Raw genomic sequence first — 19,664 nt, 5'->3', positions numbered from 1 at the left:
TTACACCATTCATCCCTCGGGTAGGTGCCAAAAAGCACGTTTAGTCCCTATTTTCAAAAATTAACCCGAGTTGTCCCTCGTTTGCTTAAAACTTGCACACTGTGTCCCTAATATGCTTTTTTGTTGCAAATTTAGTCCACGCCACATTTAAAATGACCATAATTGGATATTTATTTTTAACTAATATAATATTATTTATTATTATATATAACTTACAAAAAAGAAATTAAAAAAAAACAACCCTCTCTCATCTTTATCTCTCTCAGTTACACTGCAAAATACCATCACCTTCAACGTCTCTCTCTCTCTCTCTCTCCCTCTCTCTCTCTCTCTCTCTCTCCCGACATTCTTGTTTAACACCTACTCTCAGTTTCCCCAACCCATCTGCCCCATTCACTTCCAAACCCTCATGCTATTTTACCGATCGAAGATAATAGAGTAACCCAAAACAAATATACACCCACACCCACATGTGTTCAAATGTGATATCGAGATAGAATCCAAGTGAGATGGAGATGTAACACGACATTGAGAGAGAAATAGGCTGAGGGAGACAAAATTGATGAAAGGGAAAAAGGAGACCAGAGGAAACATGTGAGATGGAGATGTACCACAATACAGAGAGAAATACTTGATTTCGATTTTGATTTTGTGTTTCCTCCTTCATCGTCATCAAATCTAGAAATTGAATCAGATTCCGATTATGATTTTGAGTTTCAGGTTATGTTAGGTTTGATTTTATTTCGATGGATTCATCTTGGACTTGATTTCGATCGGTTACTTATTTTGACTTTGAAATGAAGATGTGTTGAGACTTCGATTGCAATGAGATGTCGTGAACTCGTGCTTTTGATTGCTTCCGGGTGTCATATGTGTTTATTGAATCTAGTTGGTATTTTAAAGTTTCAAATTTTGAATTGTTGTTTCGATGGTGATGGATATGGTTCATAGAAATAACTTTATATGGGACCAGTGGATGGATCAATTTGATTAAAGTATGGTATTGTGTTTCATCCAGAGGTAGATAGATTGAAGTTGGTGATGGTATCTAGTGTTCTTCAGGCAAATGGGGAGAACGAAGATAGGGGATGGTGGTTTGGGGTCCAATTTGGGGTTTATGATGGTTGTCAGGAATGGGTGAGAAGAAGGAGACGAAGGTAGAAGAAAACTAGGGAAAGGAAGGGGAAGGTGTTTGCAGACTGCAGTGATGTTGATAGGTGGTGGTGTCGGAGGAGCTAGCGGTGACATGTGGTGGTGCTTTCGAATCTTGTTGTGGAACCTGGGGAAATGGAAGGGGAGGGGTGGGGATATTTGTTTTATTATTATTATTTTTAATTTAAATTGATAAAGAAATAAAAAATGAAAAAAGAATTTATTAAGGGCAAAATAGTCATTTATGTCAATAGGGATGGAGTGTGTAAGTTTAAAACAAACAAGGGACTGTCCGAGTTAATTTTTAAAAATAGGGACTAAACGTGCTTTTTGGCACTGCACGAGGGACGAATGATGTAATTTACCCTTTATTAAAAAATGAAAAGAACAAACACTACTACAAAAAAGAGCATTACCGACGGCCAAAATCGTCGGTAATCCGTCGCTAAAGCTCTTTACCGACGGAATTGTAACACACGAAAATCCGTCGCTATATTCTTGTCACTAATTAGTTGCAACGGATTTCCGACGGCTTTGGCTAATTTTCAGTGACGGATTTTTCCGTCAGAAATAGTAACAGATCACCAACAGAATATATTTGCAACGGATTACCGACGGAATTTGTTTGCAACGGATTACCGACAGAAAAATTTACTAACGGATTACTAACAGAATCTGAAATAATTTACTAACAGGTTACCGACAGAATCCCAAAATGACTACAAATTTTTTTTCTAACAGATTAGCAACGGATTTTGACATTATAAAAAAATTTACAAATTAATGAAGAAATTAAAAACTAAAAATAATTTACATATTGAACACAAATTTTTTAAACATACATTAAATCTGTATTTTAAAACAACCAAATATAAAAGTAAATCCATACATTTCAATTATTTGACATACATTAAATCTATAACTTCATATTGTCAAATACCAAAAATTTCAATCCATATTGTCAAATATTATCAACAACCAATAGAGAATTCTTTCTCGTGGATTCCACACCTATCATTGAGAGTTGTTAGCTAGAGAGATGTTTATATATTGTCAAAATGAATGTGAAATAGAAGCTAAAGGGAATCAAATGGAGAACTTAAAAGTTTAGTGGTTAATGTGCGAATAAGTAAAGTTGAAAAACATTAAGAAACAATGAAATAGAAATGAATAAAATGATATTTCACAGGGACCAGAAGTGTAAATTAGGTCTTTTTGAGTAATACAGGGTGAAAAAGCTAAGGAATTGTCCTTTATGATAAGGTATTTCCTTTTTTCGATCAAGTAAAATTTGAATGTATATATAAATAGGAAATGACGAAATTGCCCTTGGTTTGATATGACAGCCGTGTAGTGGGTCAACCATGTAAACAAACACTTCATTTGAGACATTTTGAGCAAATTTTCTTTGTTGTTTTCTTCCTAATTATTGGTTTATGTTTCCTCTATTGCACAACACGTCTTTATATGATGATTCATTTTTGATAGTTAAGCCAAAAAATCAAAAATTAAAAATCAAAATCAACTTTAAATAACCTGAGTACTGTTGAAGTTGATCAACGAAATGACGTTTTTTCTTATTTTCCCAGTAGTATATACTAGTAGAGCCATATGTTCCTATCACATCTATATTTTCATAATTTTTCAAAAAAAAGTTGATTATTGTAAAGCATATTGTTGGGACAACTAATTGCAGTTAGTTTTTGTCCCACTTAGACTAAGTCTAATATTGTTATGTTCTGTTGAAGAAATTATTGTTATTATACAGTATAACGTTTTGGTTTTTGTTTTCATTTGATATTGTTAGTGATTTTCTTTTTGGTGTAATTTATTTTTATTTTAGTTTTTTTTCTTTATTTAAATGTTTGGCTGGAAAGGGGTAAGATTTTGTAAGAAATGCCTTTTTTTTCCTTCTTTAATATTTGATTTTGGTTGTCACTGTGATGGCATCCAACTTTTGTTTAGAAATTACAACATCATATTTTGAAATCCTACATGGAACATAGTTATAGTTATAATTGAATGGATATTTTAGAATATAACAAAAAGACTTACCTGCTAAGATGTGATTATTATATTTGCACCAGCTTCAAGATAATAGAAAACACTTGTTTCAAACTGCATATCATGAAAACTACAAGTCACAACAATTTTATATAACTGGTCAGGCATACAAGCATAAAAAAAAATTAAAATTACATACCAATGTCAGGTATGTGGTAAGAGGAAAAAAAATTGACAGTTGTTAATCAATTAAGTTCATAATATAGCAATGTCAGGTATATATATCTATTTGAAGTTGTTCGAAATCAGGAAGTTCATAATATAGCAACCACATATGTTACTTAACACAAAGTCTGCAGTTTTGTATAGCATTTGTGCAGGGAACTACAAAAAAGTTCTTGGTCATACTCAATTAAGTTCTTAACAGCTATAAACCCTCTAGAACTATAACTAATGCACGGAATCTAAGAGATTGGGCAACAATGATTGAAAAAAAAAATTTGGTTGATTTTCTTACCGATTTTGTGACGACTTGTTCTTGAAAGCCTTTATTTTCTCTACAGCCTATTACCAAAATACATGATTAGTTATATATTTACATATACAAAGACCTAGAAAAAGATTTTTAAAAATAAATAAACAAATAAATCATTTGATTTCCTTGCCTTTGTGACCCTGTCACTGTTGAACCCATTTTCAGTCGCCAAGAAGTTTAACAAGCCCTGGAAAGTGATATTATCATGCCTGAAAGTTACTTATCTCTTTTTATTAAAGTATTTCAAATTTACCTTTTATGACCCTATTGATTCTGCACAGATAAGGGACACCCAAAGATCTGAAAAAGGATGCAAAGAAAGCGTCTGAATTTGATAAGTCAACATTAAAACTGAAAAAAATAGCAAAAGATAAAGTCATACAACCTGAAAATGAGGGAGTTCAGATCTAATTGATTCTGCACTAGATATAGAGAATAAAAATGCGGTTGAGACACCTGGCGAAGGCAATAACTCTGTAGAAAAGAAAACCAGTAGTGAAAAAAAAGAAAATTATTAGAAAAGTTATAAAAAAGCCAAAGCAGGAGACAAAGCCAAACAAACTGATACATTAGATTCCAAGAAATTGGATGCTGAAACCACGTCATGCTTCTTGCAGTTAAACAATACAAACTCTAAGTTCTGAAGGAAGGGAAGAATCCACCAAGATCAAGATCTCTAAAGGAAGATGAAGATATCCAGAAAATAAGGTTTTTTCTACTATTAATTTTCATATATCTTTGGCACACTGACTATTACAAACCATTAGCCTCTATTCATAGAGAAGTTTAGTAGACAATGATAAAACAAAATCTGGAATACAGGGAACAAGGAATTGACACAGGTAATGAGATGAAAACAGGTACAAAAAGGTACTGTGGGAAGCATTTCCTGCTACTTTTGTTAAAAATGTGATTTGTCTCACTTATGTATCTTTGTGGTGATAAATGAGCTGAGAATGGAGACAAATCATGGCTTGCATGGGTGATCTATTTGCACCAAAAGTGCTGGGCACACACATATGTTGATTGTTGATTGAATGTGCATGTAATTGTAATTTAATCAAGTAAATAACAGAAAAAGGCCCAATGTCATTCATTCATGGTGAAGGAAGTATGTGAAGAGACTGTCTCAGAGAAGGTTGAATCTGAAGAAGGGTTAAAACTTTCTGACAGTGTTAATATCGGTCTGAATGAGAACGAAATAGCAAGCAAAGTTGAAGATGAAGAAAAGGACCAAGAGGTTTATGTGTCAGGAAAAGGTTTAGGGGATGATGTTACAAGTTCACAAGATGCAACATTTGAGGATATAAAAGAATCAACTGGTGAGCATGTTACTACAGTGGCCCTATTTAGAGGAGGAACAGGCTCTAAACTCAACGCCTAAGGAGATCCTTAAGGAAGAAGCAGAGGACCAATCAAGTGATGCTCAAGAGGTAATTCATGTTCATTCTAAGTAAACCCTAACTATTCCTAAAACGTTTTTCGTTTGCTCCACCAATCAAGTGATGCTCAAGAGGTAATTCATGTTCATTCTAAGAGGTAATTCTACGCGTTCTTTCTCTAACATTCACGTGTATTTACCAAATTACCCAGCTATTTAAAAAGGTAAAAAAGAAATTGGAATTTCACTAACGGATTTCCGACGGGAGTTCAAATTTGTTGAATTCCGTCGGTAAACCGTCGGAATGTTGTAATGGGTTACTGACCAATTTTATCCTGTTGCGAAACCGTCGTAAAAACGTTGCTAATATCATAGTAATTTGTCTGTTGGAAATCCGTCGGAAATCTGTTGCTTTTTTCCGACGGAATTTTCCGTCGCTAAAATTCTGTCGTTGTTGCTCTATTTTCTAGTAGTGAAAGATAACTTGGAAAGTCTCCAATCCGAGTTATGATGAAACTTCATTTATATTTAAACTTCACAAAGATAAAGATGAAAGAACTGACTTTAAACAACAAAATTCATTTAGTCTGACCAACCTACATGATCACAGAGAGGCAAGCATATTCAAGATTATTTTTAATCCAAAGTAACATTTTTTGTTTTGCTACTTCCGATTTAGAATGCACCTTTCACATGCCATGCAACACAAAATTATACAAAATATAAAAATGTAAACAACAATGAACTAAACATATCACTGCCATTTAATTAAGTACACGGGAGTCAATGGTTTCAGCAAAATAGTCAATAAACATAGCAGCAAAAAGCTTTTAAAAATTCAAGAAAAAACTGGCAGAAAATTTGTAAGAAATTTGAACTTGTTGATAAGTAATAACACAACAATAACAACCATATGATAAAATAAAGAAAGACATCTACCTTAAGCACATAAATCAAGTAAAGATATCGAACAGAGGGTATATTTAGACACTTGAAAATAACTGAAAATGGATTGTACACATTTTGCTTAAAGTTTTGGAAATAAGTTCATATACCTTTAGAGATCACAAAAAGAAATTACTAATTTCTGACCAGGATCTAGCTCAAATCATCATCTGGGTTTATAAAACTTGTTTAAAAAAATTATTACCGGCTTCATAAATTTTCATGTGGCTAAATGTGGCATCAAAAAAAGAATTGGATAGTAAGAGAATATAGAATTGAATAAAAAGCAGTAGATGGTGGTGAAATGTTATTGTTTTTATCCTATCCTTCAATTGAAAAGGTATAACAATTCAACAAAATGAGGTAGTCGTAACTAGTAAAGCGTAATACTAAATTCCCAAATTGAACAAAGAAGAAGATATCCCGTAACTGTAGAGGCCTAAAGCTTCAACATAACCACAATAATTGCATGTGAAGTTGCATAAAAATGTATAAAATCTTAATCTTAATATTAAAAAAGAATGACAGGGTTCTATTAAGCATTTCGTCGAGCAGATGGTTGACGAATCTTTAAACAAAAATTTTGATAAAATACAACATCCATAATGTAATTTCCGTATAAGAACATCACACAAAGATAAAATTGAAGTCTGAAATTTTAAAAATAAATGATTACATGGAGCTAAAGCTTCAACCAAACCACAGTAATTACATGTGATAAAAGTTGAATATATCATAAACAATCAAGAAGAAGGTGGTAAAAGAGGGAAGAACTTTATAAACCTTTATTATACTTCTACCATTTGTAACACAGTGAATAAAAGAGGACGTACAAGAACTTTAAAAAAACCGCAACATGATTGTTGTCTTGTGTCCCATACCTACAATTACAAAATAAAAATATGTAGAATAAAAAAAAGATATTACTATTAGTAACCTCATAGAATCATTAAAAAAAATTACATGAATCTAGAAATTAGGGGTTTATGTTTGATACAACAAAAGTTCAACTAATGATGACATTTGTAGACGTTAGAATATAAAAAAAGATATATATATATATATATATATATATATATATATATATATATATATATTCAATTAAGTCATAAATACCGGTAATCGTATTCAATTTAACCCTTTGACCCGGTCGACAGGTCATCCAATTCAAAAATTATATTTTTGGCCCAAATTTCAAATTTATTACAAATTTGGTCCAAAATTTACACTTTTGGCCCAGATTTTAAATTTTGTTACAAATTTGGTCCAAACTTTATCCTTTTTGCCCAAATTTTAGAATTTTATTATGTATTCATCCTAACTTTAGTTTTCTTTACAACTTTTTTTTTTCAAAGAATACTTTCTAATATGTTTTTTCTTTATAAAATCATATTTATACAAAAAAACGTATTTTCACTTAAAAATCTTATATTTTCTATATAAAAAGTTTTTGTATATCAAAATATCTAGTAATAAAAATAAATATTTATTAAGTATATAAATATATACAAATCGTTTTTTATAAAAACTGTATACAAAAACGTATTTTACAAAAAAAATGTATAAAACACCTATTTTATCTATATTTTTTTTTATAAAATCGTGTTTGTTTATATTTTTTTATAAAAACATATTTGAATAATTTTTTATATAATATGTGTTTGTATACATTTTATAAAATGCATACAAACATGATTTTATAAAATATATACAAACACGTATTATATAAAAAATTATCCAAACACGATTTTATAAAGTGTATACAAACACGTATTATATAAAAAAATTATTCAAACACGTTTTTATAAAAAAATATATATATATAAACAAACACGATTTTATAAAAAAATATAGATACACACGATTTCCTTTTAGTTGGAATCATGTAAAATCCAATTCTGGTAGAAGAATCCTATAGTGAAGTTGATGTTCTTGAAGCGATACTTACAGGTGCTCTTAATGCCATTGTATTATTTGATGAATTAAAACCAAACCAACCTCAATTTTATGATAAAATATATATACTTTACATCAACCAAAATTCACAAATTGTAAACAGGTATGAAGATACATATGTATACAAAGAGATAAAAAATCATAACTAAATAATCAATCATAATTGGGGTTTTCTCAACTATCTGTTCATCAATATAGAGAAAAATGATCCAATATATGTATATTTCACATAGAACTAAAATTTAACACAACTATTATTGAATTTATTGGGAACAATGGATGCGACCAAATGAAACTCTATAGACAGAAGCAACCATGCCGATAAATAAATAAATGTATAGTCACTTTCTTACAATTTTACATCAAGAGTCAAGGTTAAGCGCTTATCAAACATAATCACATTCCACTGTCAATAATCAAAGAAAAAATTATATATATATATATATATATATATATATATATATATATATATATATATATATATTTCATCCTATCTCATAATTGAGGAGAAACCCGAAAGATGAAGTTTATATGTAAAGGAAAGTCTAATATGTTAGTATAAAGTCTTCGATTTTTGTCCTTGAAAGGTTCCTTTAAAGAAAAATTAGATGCAAACGATGTGGCTGAGGCTCGAGTTGGACTCGATTCCCTTAAACAGATTTGCCGTCTGTTCCCAGGGTACAACAACCTAAACAGTATTGTGTACTGCTGGGTATTACCACTTGCCTGAAAGAATCGCCGGAAGTAGGAGTGCAGAGAAGGAAGAAGAAGAAGAGTAATTTCATTCGTGTGTCTGAATGAGAAGGCGATGTCTTCTTTTATAGTTGAATCGTGAAATGGAAACAAATCGCTAATTGATTGAGCGTTTAATGGCAACCATGAACGACAAAACGAATATAATCAGCCACAAATTAGTTTCTTTTTTCACCAGTCAGGTTTATTATAATGAAGCAAAAGGAATATATTTTCCAAATCTATTTTAATACCAGGTTGTTAGAAATTGAAAATATTTTATACCTCACTGCCTACATATTTGCCATGAACATAAACTAACATATATTAAGGAAAAATTTATGACATAATACACTTAAATATAATCAATGGTGAGATACTGAGATAGTAAATAAATTAACAATAAGGACTATATACAATACTATCATTGTCCTTATGTAATTAGATGATAGGATATGACTGATCAACCTTGAAAATTTCTATAGCAGCATCAACTCCAACAATCCAAGGTACTAACATAAATGTAACTGTATCATAACTTGTTATGCTCACCTGTGATTCAAGTAGGCTTAACTTCATGTTAAGATAAATATAAACTTCAATCAGATCAACTACAACTCAACAAAAGACAATATCATAATAGAAAAAAAATGAAAGTAAGATGATGTAATGAACAAATAAAGAAAATTGTCTTCCTATTTCTTACAGTTAGCTCATAAAGATGTTCCAATAGCCATAGCTCCTCCTTAATACACGGAGCTATGGTATAATTTCCCTATTCCATTGTTGTGAACACTCTGAAAAAAAAGGAAAAAAAAAAAGGAAACATAAAAACCTAAATAAAATGTATGAAGTTCAAGAATGTTAGCATCTGCAAATACCTAAATGTTATAATTGAATAAGCTCGGTTAACCTTTATCTTGGTGTTTGAGCACTTGCTCTTGGATGTTGGTGGTGCAATCCGATTTTATTGATAGCAAAGCTAGTCATTTGTGTTCCTTGATAAATTCATGTCCAAATCTCATCCTTCATCAACTAAGACCTATCATATAACTCATTATGACTAAGAAAATTATCACATGTGCTTTTGTATAACACGTGTCTATATGTTAAATGAAAGACTAACAAAGAATAAAATTTGATGGCTCACTAACTCAATGAGTTGACAAAATTATCCAGACACAAACACTTATAGTGGTTTGGAAGATAGTTTACCTCATAAGGCTTCCATTTCTATTGTAGAAATCAATTTCAGTTTTTCCAATCTAAAGCAACTTGCATAACATTTTTTTCTTGAAGGTCTCTCAAAAAAATGAACAAAAAATCTATAATCATAAAAGTATAACTTATAAGTGAAATCTCTCTGAAATTCAACAAACGATCTATCCTTTACTCGGCTGTGGATTTTATTTTGACTACATGTAACATCCTAATTTTCAAGACAAAAAATTTTGTTTTTAATTATGTTACTTATAAAACAGTTACTGAAAAATATCATCAATATCATATTAATCCATAAAACCATAATCACTTGTCTCAAAAATCGTATCATCAATAGTAATAATGTTAGAGAATAATCCCATGTATCTCAAAATGCGGAATCATGTGTGTGCGATGCGCTGCTACTGTGCCAGCTCCTCCCCCTTCGACGAAGAGGTATTTGAAACCAAAACTAAAAACCGTAAGCACAAAGCTTAGTGAGTTCCCCCATCATACCACATAGGCACATACCATACAACAAACATACTGCCGGGCAATTCTAGGGTGCCTGACCTACCCTGCTAGGCAATTCTACGGTGTCCGACCTATCCATGTTAAACAATTATGGGGTGCTTGACCTACCCTGCCAGGCAATACTGGAAGGTAACTCGCCTCAATGTCGTGCAGTAACAAAAATGTCCGCGATGCTGGGATCAACTCCTCTCAATTCCTACACATAACAACCTTCCTTAATTTACAATTACATACTCTTAACCCTTACAAGGATTACTCAGGTCAAAGCCAAAGTCAAGGTCAACGCCTTGGTCAAAGTCAACTTTAGGTCAAAGTCAACGTCTGGTTGACTCGACTCGCTGAGTTTACCCAACAACTCGCCGAGTCCCCAAACAATCAAAACACTAAGACCTCGATCCTACTCATTGAGTCTTGCACGCACTCGTCGAGTTCTACTTCATACAAAGTCGGGACCTTCAACAACTGACTCGCCGAGTTCATCCTTGAACTAGTCGAGTCCTTCTTCATGCAATAAGACACATTTAGCCTTGGACTCGCCGAGTTCCTTATGAACTCGTCGAGTACGTCTTCATGTAGTTGGGACTTGTCTTGAACTCGTCGAGTTCTGTTCTTGAACTCGTTGAGTTCCATAATCTCAGGTCCATTTTCACATCCATCTTGTTGAGTCCTCTTATAGACTCAACCAGTTCGATCAAAAACATAAAAGGTTGGGGAACCGTACCCCGACTCATCGAGTCACATGGACGACTCGCCGAGTCCCCCAAAGTCCATGTCCATATAGTTGATTTCAGTCGAGTTTAACACATACAAAACATATATCTAACCTCCTAGGGTCCATAATACATGTAAAGTTACAAACTTGACGTTCGTGCATAGGGTATTTGGCTCAAATGGCCATAAAATGGAGTCTACAAGATGATTGGGACTCTTATGGCAATAAAGTTGGCATATTCATGCCATGGGAACCCTCAATGGTTCCAGATCTAAATTCATACCCCCTTAGAACCACAAAATCCCGAATATGGCTCTACTAAGGGTTAGAAAAGGTAGAAATGAACCCTAACTAGAGATCTAAGAGATGAATAGTCAAGGTATCAGCTTTATACCTCAAATGAGTTGGAAATGTGCCAAAACCTCTGGATCTTCTTGCTTTCTCTTGATCTCCCAAGCTTCCTTCTTCTTCTCAAACTTCAAATACACACAAATGGCACAAAAAGCTCAAGAACACTCAATAACTGATTAGGGTTTTGTGAAGGGAGTCTAAGGGTGATGGAGGCTGGAATGGAGACCCCATAAGCTGTTTAAATAGGGTGCAAACCCTAAATTTTAGAGTTTCATCCAAACAGTCCTACTCACCGAGTCGGGCTCTCGGACTCGTCAAGTAGGTTACTTAAAACCCGCGTCCAAAGTCTAGTCTACTCGAAGAGTTGGGCCTCCAACTCGCCGAGTCCCATTGTAAAAACATATAATTATTTAAATTTAAATACGTACAGGGAACCGGGTGTTACACTACAAATGAACATCTCCTTATACATTGTAATAAAATTGTACTTTGATAGTAGAAATTGATTATACACTGTAAAATACAAACAAAAGAGACATATAATATAGATATAAAACATACACAACACACAGCGGGAGAGTGTGTGATAGCTTTGACATGGGCGATGGTGGTTGACAATTGGAATGGAGAACCTCCACTTGCACCTGAGAGAAAAAAAATCACTTTTAGCTTTCTTTGGCGTGTTCTTCGTTGGGAAGGGTTAGGTAAGACTTTTAATTTTCAAATAAGAAAATAGTACTAGAAATTTCAATTGAGGTTGTTGTAATCCATACTATGGAGCAGTAAATTTTACTGAAAATTTCTGCAATATGTCTTCTATAAATGGTTGTTAGAAGACGACTAAAAATCTAGTGTCTTTAGAACTTTCATTATTCTTTCTTTGCTGAAATGACAATAGATCCATATTTAGAAATATCGGATACAAAATGGCAGTGCATTATTCACTACATGGGATTTTGGTCAAGGTATAATATGATCCATGTTGAGTTTTGTAACCATACCCCAAAAAAACTAACTATAACTATGCACTTTTTCATTTGTTCAAAGGTAATTGAAGAATCAATAATCAAAGGATAGTTGAAGGAGCAAAAAATATCCACTTGGGCATTTAAACAAACAGATTGTGTGCACACAATTTTCATGTTTACTTTAAAGTGTACAAACTTAGATTTCAAACCCTTTCGTTAAAAACAAATGGTGACTTTCTTTTAGTGATGATGAATGTATCGTGTGAAAAAAAAAATGAAAGATAAAGATGCCGAAATCAAAGTGTGGTACCGTAGGTGGAGTTTATAAGAGATCGTACATGGATACACCAGTGAGACCTCATACACCTACCTGATAGGAAAAAAAAGCTTTCTTTGGCCTGTCTTCATCGGGATGTCAAAGAGGCAAACACCATATTGAAAATCGTAGGTTGTAGCAAAGATAAAAATCAGTGGATTCAAACTTGCATAACTGGTTGATCGAGAAAATTAAGTAATTGAGTTTCCATTGATATACATAGAGAAAGAAATAGACTGTTGATTTGCAAACATATTGTCAATGCACAAATTATGACTTTAAATTTGGGGAGGATTTGAATTTTGAATTTTATTTTAGGGAGAGAAGATATTGGTGAAGATTTGAGCGGAAACAGAAAGCAACTGTGTTTGAGTCAATGGATGATGTCAACAAATAATCCAAGGGTGGAAAATATATGATTAAAATGCAATAATGATTTTTTCAGTTTAGAATTAAAAGTTATCTTTTAATAATATTTAGAGATTAAATTGTTATCATAAAACAATTATAATCACATGTTTTTTTAAATTTCATACAAATACTTTTGGTCACAATAATCTTCCGTGATTATTGGCTAGTATTTGTCACAATTTTTATGTAAAACAATGACAAAATGTGTGAAAATAGTTTGCAATGGTGACGGATTTTAGCTAACATGTGAGCTAAAACATTATTGAAGTTTGATTAATGATCTTTAGTGATGCAAATTCCCAAAACCCCCATGACCACCCTTTTTTTAAAAACCAGTGGCCACAGGTCCGTTTTGTACTAGTGTAAAGTCGTAATTTTATGGATATTACATCTTTTATCTCATCATTTAGCAATAAATAATCTATCATTACTGGATACAATATTAAATGTGATCGGGTGTCATAATAGATGTGTTACCCATATTTCCTATAATTACATGTTTTATGAACACAACAAGCACCGTAATATTGACCGGCCGTTTCTATCGAAAATCTATCACTAAAAATATAGCTTGTCTATCTCCCACCTCCTCCGTCCGCTAGCATACTTATGTATTTATTATTGCTTTTATCACCATGAACGCTTCTCTACTCTTATTTCCAAAAGAATTATACAAAAATGTAAATCATAATAACTTTGAGGAGGGATGATACTATTATGTATATTTCTTTTTTTAAAACGACATATATTAAGCAAAAAATGAGCCCAAGTTAGGCACAAGCTAGCGAGGAAAAACATGTCATTTCAACAATTTACATATTCAACCTAGATGAGTTTAACCAAGTACATCAATTCAAAGTAATTTTACTACTCCTAACTAGGGGTGAGTTATGAAACCGGAAAACCGGACCTGAATCGGTATAACTGGAAAATGTTTCGGTATAACCGGAAAATGTTTAAACGGTTGGGTTCCTAAATTACTCTTATCCGGGTTCTGGGTATTTCAGATATGGGGCCAACGGGTCCGAGTTATCCGGGTTTTTTGAACCGGATATGTTTAAAAAACTGAAACCGGGTTTAGTGGGCCAAGGAACCGGTTTAGTGTCCAAGGAACCGGTATAGAGTAAAAGAACCGGAACTGAAGGGTTATCTATTGTGATCAACATTCGAAAAGATGACAACTCTCTTTTCTCTTGCTTGACGACTCTCTTTTCTCTACTGGACATTGAAAGGATCCTCATCTGTTTGTGATAATCATCAAATACATTCAATCTTGTTTTTTTTTTTTTTTTTTTTTTGCCCTTCTTTGTGATCGACGACAACAAATCGGTTTTTTGGCCCTTATATGTGATCGACGACAACAACAATTCTTCTCTATGTGATCGACAATGGTGGACAATTGGATATATAACAATAAAGATACACAAGTAAGTGTCAAGAATTTTGATTTCATGTGTTATGAAGATACACAACTCGTTTTTTTCCCTTCGCTGTGATCGACAATGGTAGACATTCAAATATTATGTTATGTAATGGAATCACCTGTTGTGATATTTATGTTTCAATCGTAGCCTTGGAATCTGAAATGTTAAAAGGGTAAAATGGTTATTTCATCCCATTCAAATGAATTAAGTTCCAATCTTGATTTTGTGCACAAAAGTTATAGTTTGACCTTTTTGGTCAAACAATTTGATTTCGAAAGTCAAAATGCAATTTTTTTTTCTTGAAACTTTAGAAAAAAAAGAAAAGGTATAAGAAACACGTGACATATGCTTATCAATGGCTTTCTGTTAATCCACAATTCCACATTATACCCCTAACATTTTTCATAAAGACTTGATAATCGAAGGATGAAATTGTCATTTTAAATTCATAAAGTTGCATAATACCCACTTACCCGACATGTGCTTAATTAACACATGTGTTTTATCTAAATCACTGATTAAGAGATGGCCTAATACTTTCAATGTCATTTTACCTTTTTTCTTTAAAGAATCACATTTAGAATATTCTTGATTCCAAAACAATCAATATAAAGAAAAAAGAACACTCCCTTGCCAATTTTATGAATAAGCCGGGTACTTTCAATGTCATAGCTTTTTCCTAACTTGGTTTTTAATTTTTCAAATATATGTTATTGTTTTTTAAATAAAGAGACTCCATCAGACTAATTTTTTACTTAATATACATAATTCAATAGAGTACTTTATATAAGTGTCCACTGGACTATTTACTTAATAGATATAATCTTAATTGTCATGTATTCTAGGTCAAATTTATGAATCAAGTTGTGTTATTTTTGTGGTTCAAGTATGGATGAGAATTAATTGTCATGTATTGTAGGTCAAGTTTATGAATTAAGTTGTGTTATTGTATTTTAATTGTGTTTTTATTGTTCTCTATTGTAGCTTGATGATGATGATGTGTTCATTGACAACACTCAACAAGAAATCAATGAGGAACCAACATAAAAGAGAAAAAGAGTAGGGAAAACAAGGTCCGATTGTTGGAAATCATTTGAGAAGATTTTTATTGATGGAGTTCGGCATGGAAAGTGGAAATGGTGCGAGAGGGTTCTCAAAGCCGACGAGAATAATACCGGTACGTCTAGCTTAAATAAGCATGCAAAGAATTATAAGCAAAACCCCGAGAATTTGAAAAAACCAACAAACATTACAATTTAAAAAAGAACCAACCGGGGAGGGTAGTGTTAGCACTTGGAAACATGACAAAAAACGAATTAAAAAGGCTATGTTGAATTTGTTTGTAGTGGGTGGTCTACCTTTTAAATTTGTAGTAAATGATTCCTTTATTGAATATACAAACACACTAAATGGGAAGGTGGTTGTACCTTGTCAAACAACAATTTCAAAAAAAGTGTCATTGTATTATCAAGAAGAGAGAAATAAGTTGGTAACATTCTTATGTAATCCCCTTAATACGGTTCATTTGACCACCGATTGTTGGACAAGTCCGAGTAAAAGGGTGCATTATATTGTCATTACCGCACACTTTATTGATGATAATCGGAGATGCACAAACAGATAATCAACTTTAAAGAATTAGATATTCAACGGGGGGAAGATATCGGAAAAGAAGTGTTGAAATGTATTCAAGGGTGGGGTATTAAGAATGTCATGACTTGTACGGTTGATAATGCAAGTTCTAACGACAAAGCAATAGAGTTTCTAAAAAACAAATTACCAAACTTGTACAATGAAGGAAAACACTTTCACATTAGGTGTATGGCACACATTATCAATCTAATTGTGGGAGGCGGGATGAACAAAAATGGCGAGAGTGTTAAGTGTTTGCAAGACGCCGTAAGATATATTAGAAAGTCCACACAACAGATTGCTCTATTTAAAAAGTGCATGAAAGCCGTCGGGGTGGAATCAACCAAATTTTTGTGCAACGATTGTCCCACTCGTTGGAACTCAACCTACGACTTATTGAAGATCATGGTGGGTTTAGAAAAAGCTTTCTACGAGTATGAAATGGAAGGTAATTTTTTCTGCATTGTTGTTGAATTTTTAACCTATTTAAACTATCATATCTGCTTCATTCGGAGTTCGTTTGGGCTGAACTTTTTTTTAAATTGTAGTTCACTGGTTGACAATAGTTATAGACTCTGGAAACACCTAATTTGCATATTTATTGACTCACTTACAGCCCTCCAAAAATGATATATCAAACTTATTTGAATCTGTTACAACATTATTGTAGAATTTTTAATTAACTTTAAACTGTTATATCTACTTCGTTATGAGTCCGTTTGGGCTATTTTTTTTTTTTTTAAATTGTAGTTCACTGTTTGGCAATAGTTTTAGACTCTGCAAACACTTTATTTGCACATGTACGGAGTCATTTACAGCCCCCCAAAAATGTTATATATATATATATATATATATATATATATATATATATATATATGTATATTTATATATTTATTTTGTATATATATTTTGTAACATATATTTATATATTTATTTTGTATATATATATATATTTTGTATATATATATATATATATATATATATATATATATATATATATATATATATATATTGTAACATTTTTTTTGATAGATCGTTCCTTTACACGAGATGTGGTAACCCCTGTGAGTGAAGATTTTGTAACTTGTCGAGCAATGGTTTCCTTTCTTGAGAAGTTCAAGGTCAAAACAGAATTGGTGTCGACGACTTCAAAACCATTGGCAAATCGGTTTTTTGGAGAAGTATGTGACATTTACAAGCATATACGGGTTTGGTCAAAAAACAAACAATTTTATTCAATTGGGAAGGATATGATAGATAAATATGAAAAGTATTAGGGAGATTTTGAAAATTTGAATGACTACATGTACTTTGCGACTATCTTGGATCTGCGAATGAAGACAAAATTTCTTTGACATGCTTTTGAAACATTGATCAAGTACAAGATGCCGGAAAATAAACCCCTTTCCGAATTAGATATTACTGCAAAGGCTAAGTTATTAATCAAGGATATTGAAACGAGATTTGAGAACTTTTTTAATGGTTACAATACCAACTCTAATGTACCATTTGAAACTGGTGGTAGTCAAGATGCCATGCATATTGATGATGATGACGACTTTGTGGGTGACTATTTTGTTCAATCGGCGAACTCATCGACTTCGAAGGAAAACGAAATTAACATGATACTTGAACGAAGGACAAATCCAAGGCGTTAAAGACTTTGATATACTAGTTTGGTGGAAAAATAATGCATCTCGTTACCCAATTCTCTCGCGGATGACAAAAGGTATAATTTTAATTACATATATTTTTTATTATAATATAGTATAATTTAACATTATATGTTTATGTTATTAGATCTTTTGGGCATTCAAATATCTACTGTGGCATCCGAGTCCGATTTTAGTACAAGCAGCCGCATAATTGATAGTTACCGAGCAAACTTGTCCGCACCTATAATGGAGGCTTTGGTTTGCACCCAAGATTGGGTAATGAAATCAAAGAAGCCGATTGTTGACAACATCGAAGACATTCTTAAAGATGATGACATAGCTAAACGTAACAAACAAATTAATTTTATTATCTAATAACAAAACATTGGTTACATGCTCACTTTCACATTAATTTTTTTTCTCGTATGTATTAGAGTTGGAAGATGCCATACACACCTAAAATGGAAATGGAAAAAGGCCGACAGATATTAACGAGTAGTTATACTCTTTTTGTTTTTTCTTTTTTTTGTTGATAAATGATTATTGGTTTGTAAGTGTTTGTTTTGGTTGATTAATGTTTTTGAACTTGAATCAAAATTTACTTCTTTGGTATTGTGCATGTGGGTGTAAACAAGTATAAATGAATGATATTTTAATCAATACAGTGCACATCCACATTCCACTTTGAAAATCTTTCGTCTCCGACAAAATTTATATCATTTGGTATCTGAAGAACATATTATTTTTATTACTTTTATTTCCACGTATCTTAAATAAACCACACAACCCAAAATAAATTATCCAATAATCAAATACATAATTTCTTAAAAAAAAAATAGTATAAACTATCAAATATGACGTACAATACCTTCTCCAAAATAAATCATCCCTATGAACGTAACTAAAAATTAAAAGGCTGCTAATGTCACATAACTAGCTCATATTTCATAGTAACCTACATGTAATTTTTTTAAACCAACTTTGTTATATTTAGTTACTTAAAAAAAAAAAATCAATGTCGTCAATAACCTAATACCCTAAATGTAATTTTTTGATTGTTAACGGTTAAAAGATTATGCGATTGAGATAATTACAAAAAAAATCCGGGTATTCCGGTTCTAAACCCATTTGACCTGGTTCTACCTTACCTACTTTCCTATTTCCGGGTTTTCATACCGTACCCGGAACCGAACCGGAACTGGTTTCTATATACCGGTCGGTTTCCGGTTCTAAAAAATCTCGTTAAACGGTTTCGGGTTTTCCGGGTCGGGTCCATTCAGGTTTGGACCCACTTTCATCCCTACTCCTAACCGAAATCCAATAACACGCTTTCACAATACTGTTTTGAAAAAAGAGTCTCCAGTTCTCCATGCACCCTTTTTAAAAGATTCATTGACAATGTCGTTTCTGAAATCCCACAGTCCCCCTAAAAGCTGTAAACAGAAAAAAGAGGGTTGGGAACCATAAATAAATAAACAAATAACGTTGGTTGTCAGTTAATTCTGAATTAGTTACCCACACAGGCAATAAAAAACAAATGAAAAATAACAACTTGTCATTTTAAAGAACTGTATATTGCATGTTATTCAATTATAAACCGAAAAATAAAGGATGAGGTAGGTATATGATGATGCCTGCGTTTCTGTAGAGGGACTGGGAGAAATTAAAGAGTTTTGTTAGTCCCACATCGGTAGGAAAGTAGAAGGTGTTGAAAGAGAGGGAAGAATAAAAGGTGAGGTGGAGGAGCATTAGAAGC

General features: G+C 32.4%; 1 long non-coding RNA gene across 1 annotated transcript; it reads right to left on the bottom strand.

Moving 5' to 3' along the window:
• Positions 1-1,385: 1,385 nt before the first annotated feature.
• On the bottom strand, positions 1,386-5,167 carry LOC145102697 (uncharacterized). The gene is made up of 5 exons (XR_013706238.1): positions 4,077-5,167; positions 3,945-3,991; positions 3,674-3,878; positions 3,208-3,270; positions 1,386-2,163 (listed from the first exon to the last, which is right to left on the bottom strand). It is a non-coding gene; the product is annotated as an uncharacterized LOC145102697 (long non-coding RNA).
• Positions 5,168-19,664: the final 14,497 nt, after the last annotated feature.

The sequence above is a fragment of the Lactuca serriola genome, chromosome 4 (assembly GCF_051521515.1).
Source record: "Lactuca serriola cultivar US96UC23 chromosome 4, Lser_US96UC23_V15, whole genome shotgun sequence".
Lineage (NCBI taxonomy): Eukaryota > Viridiplantae > Streptophyta > Magnoliopsida > Asterales > Asteraceae > Lactuca > Lactuca serriola.
The sequence above is the reverse complement of the archived record's forward strand: the minus strand, read 5'-3'. Positions and strand labels throughout refer to the sequence as shown.